Raw genomic sequence first — 3,960 nt, 5'->3', positions numbered from 1 at the left:
ACAGCCAATTGCTGCCCTCTTAACCAAAGTGTATGAAACGCGAGCATTCAATGGGTAGGCAAGCCTAAAAAACATGCTGTTAATTAAGAACAAACACATGACACGCAAATATAATGAAAGCATCAAAGAGCTACCGGCCTAAATGTTTAGTCGCTGCTGCACTTTAAGATTTACGAATAATGTAAAAAAGTTATTAGATACCAATTACGTTAACTTAGCCTTATATTCTTGCAATATGCTAACGGGTAAACGTTACTGAAACAATCAAATATATCAGACACAACATATGTAACATATGTATGATTAAATTTTGTTTCGAATCAAATACAATTAAAATAGGAAGGAAGGAAATAGCGCGAAAGTCTGTAGGAAGCTTGTGAACTTTACCATTAGAGTGCGAAACCGACGAGTAGGAGACTGAATAAAAAACAAAAAAATGTTACGGAAAACGAAAAACGTTTCAATTATGTTCACATTTGTGTGTGCCAGTAGGCAAAGCATGAGTATGTGGGGCACTTAGCAAATGCAATTTAATGGAAAAAACTATCAGAAAAAAATTTGCTCAAACATGTTCTCAAGTGCTCTCATGCAGAAATTTGATTTTTCTGCATATTTTCATGTGTACTGTAGTTTTTATTTTTTATATATTTTTCATTATTTTATTTTTATGGCCATCATTGAAAGGCGAGAGGCATAACCAATTTGTCGAAATGTTTGTAGAGCCCAGGATTTAACTTAACGAACCCTATAAAGGAAGCATATTCGTGTCTAGAAGTAAATTGCGAATCTGTCCATCCGTGTGCCCATTTGTGCATTAGTAACCGTTGTATCCATCGCGAAAATTTTAAATATGGGCCTAAAAAACGACAGGAAACGACAGATTACGCGAAAAGCCTACGATGCAAAAACGCTTCTGCATTTCCATATATTTTTCATAAGTGATCACACCTACTGTTCAGTTAAAAAAGTGGCAACATTTACTTGTTCTCGTTTCATTTATTTGTTTGTATGTTCCTGCATTTTTAAGATAATGGTGTTGGGTATAAAAGATTCGGTCATAACCGATTATATAATTTCCTTACATGCTTGAATTCAATTTAATATCTTCGCTTTTTGTAATGTGTGTGGATGTAATTGTTTACTATTTGTTTACTTTACTTGATGTTATTACTATGAGTCTGTTTTTGTATTTTTTAACACAAAATATTGTTCGACTTATTTACAAAAATTTTAGTTTTGCAAAAATGGTTCTTCTCATTTTCACTAGCTATATCTATCTACACACGCAAATGTATGTGTATATATGCCTATATAAATTTATATCTACATCACACGGCAAACTACGCATAATGTTGACGAAACGAACCGGAAATTGTACAAACGCCATTAACGAAAATGGACATGAATTTCATTTTGCCTCAGTGTTCAGTACTCCCAGTAACAGAAAGAAGAAAAAGAGAATCAAAAAAACAACAGAAATGATAAAAATTTGTGTGATATCATTACATAAGACATTCACAGAAAAGAACAAATTGCAGGATTACATAAAAAAAATATGGAAGAAAAAATAAGATAAATGGGAAAGGATCTTTGGATCTGTCCTTTTGCCTTATTCCACTCAATCCAATTCACACCATCACTTTTCTCTTATTTTATTATAAATGACTTTTTTATTAGACTCTTCACACTTTCCTCGTTATTTCTTCCTTTCTGTCTATTTCAAATATAAGTACAAATGATAGCAGCGATTAAATGATGCAGTTAGCGCCATAACTAGTAATTGGCAAGCAATGTCAAATAAACAGCTACTACAAATGATGGCAGTTGTATACTTTTATTATATCCCAAATCAGCGGACAGAGACATGTAAATTGTAAATTAGAATTAAAGCTTTTAAACACTCTGAAGACTATGGCCTATCGTCGCCATTTTAGTCGGACAGGCAACTAGATTGCCTAGTCGTCTCCCACATGGAGAGTTCATTTACATCTGGTTACGGATTACTTTTATGCTTTGATCATGTTATTCAGGAGATGGTTCAATCCAGAAGCAAGAGGGTATGTAATCTTCTTCTCCTCTGACAACCCTCTTACGTCTCCTTCCGGTCCTGACTTATTGCACACAGCATCCTATGCCTGTAATACTTAACTGATAATATATAAAAAAAATAAACTAACAATGTGTTCCGACTTCCTTCTTCTTGGCTGAACCGCCGTCGAGGTAAGACGTGAAAGTGCAATCCTTCATCATTCGTTTAAATCGCACGCCCGGAGTGCCGAATCCGAGGAATTTCGTTAGAGGCTAATCCGCTCCACGCGATGAGCACAGACGACGGGTCACTTCTGCGTAATTTTAGCCGCTACTCGAATATACTTTACAAAATTACTATAAAGTTGAGATAGTGACGTAAGATAGAGAATATAAGAAATCTGAATTATAACAAAAAGGATTTATCGAAATTTTTATTTAGAGACGGAGTATTATCAACGAAAATTAAGGACACCTGAAATAACCGCTGATGCTATCCCAGCATGACTATGCGAAAAGGAAAATTTTTATCCTCACAGTATATTCCAACCATCACGCTTATCAAAGAATCAACATTTACCAAAAAAGCATGATGTCCTTCTCCAGTACTTCAGTTTAAGCAAAAGAGCGAACCCCTGGAAATCTTACGTATGGTGGGTTGTTTAGATGGACGTCTTAGCGAATATAGTTTAAAAATGAAAATGATCTATGGAAAGGGTTTAAGCTTAAAAAATATAAAGTGGTCAGATTTGCTGAAACGATTTGAAGGTGAACTATTTGAAAGAGCATCCATATCACACTCTTAATTGAAGGGCAGAAATTTTTATTGTTAAAGCCATCGCTAGTTTTCCAAGTCTTTAACATGATGAGAGCGATTAATACGAATCGAATCTAAAAATCGTTCTTACGAGGTATGAAGTACTTACTGCTAAGGAACAGCAAATTAGGTATTTATTATATCGTATGGATTTGTAAATTTCAACCCCAAAAATTCTGCATAAAGAAGTAAACATCTTCAGATGTTATAAACCGACTTCAAATAACTGAATGCGGCAAATATATGTGCCAACTTTTTTTTTAGGCACGCCCAATTTGCTATTTCTAAATGTGATACACTTTTTTTTATTAAGTCCAGAAGCTAGTTAGCAGCTGACTTTGCTAGCAAATACCTAGGAAATGGCAGGCCATATTTAGGGAAATACGAACATCGACCATTAGGGGTACCTTCACACGGATACACCGTGCTCAAGCTTGCTGAATCATATTTAACAACTCGTTCACAAGCAGAAAAAGTTGCTTGCAAACAATTAACTCTCGTGGAAACTTTACGTGGGAGTTCTAAGTGCTAAAATATTAATATAGAAGGATATGCTAAACAGTTTCCTCAAACAATTGCACTAAGTTAACACTAAGTAAAACTAAGTGTGACGTTGATTTCTCGACAAAAAGGCAATTTTCGACAAGAAGGCTGGTCACTTTAGACTTTTTATAACATTTCGGGAGATGTTACATGGAAAAGATGTTTTCAACATGATCGTTAATAAAAATTTATAAATAAGGTATAAATAAACAATTCTGATAAATATTTCTTTTTAATACGTCCGTCTAAAAGATGAATTTCATTAAAGAAATCTAACAGCAAATAGCATCGTAAAGAACTGAATGAGCATAAAGTGGCGTATAAATTCAATCATTATTTGTGGGCACGTGACTTCATCGATCAGTACCATTTTCGCATCGAACGTGCAGGCGATTTTGGCGAATGTTTGGATACCATTTCTCCAGATACATATTTGTATGTGAAAAACTTGTCGGCGTTTTTCGATGTTGTTTTAATTTTTTCTACACCAAGGGCGTGTATATGAGAACACCACACCAAGTGTTTTAACATACATTTCATATCGATCAAGCATTGTCACACATTGCTTGCCA

This window comes from Glossina fuscipes, unplaced genomic scaffold (assembly GCF_014805625.2).
Source record: "Glossina fuscipes isolate IAEA_lab_2018 unplaced genomic scaffold, Yale_Gfus_2 111, whole genome shotgun sequence".
Classification (NCBI taxonomy): domain Eukaryota; kingdom Metazoa; phylum Arthropoda; class Insecta; order Diptera; family Glossinidae; genus Glossina; species Glossina fuscipes.
The sequence above is the reverse complement of the archived record's forward strand: the minus strand, read 5'-3'. Positions refer to the sequence as shown.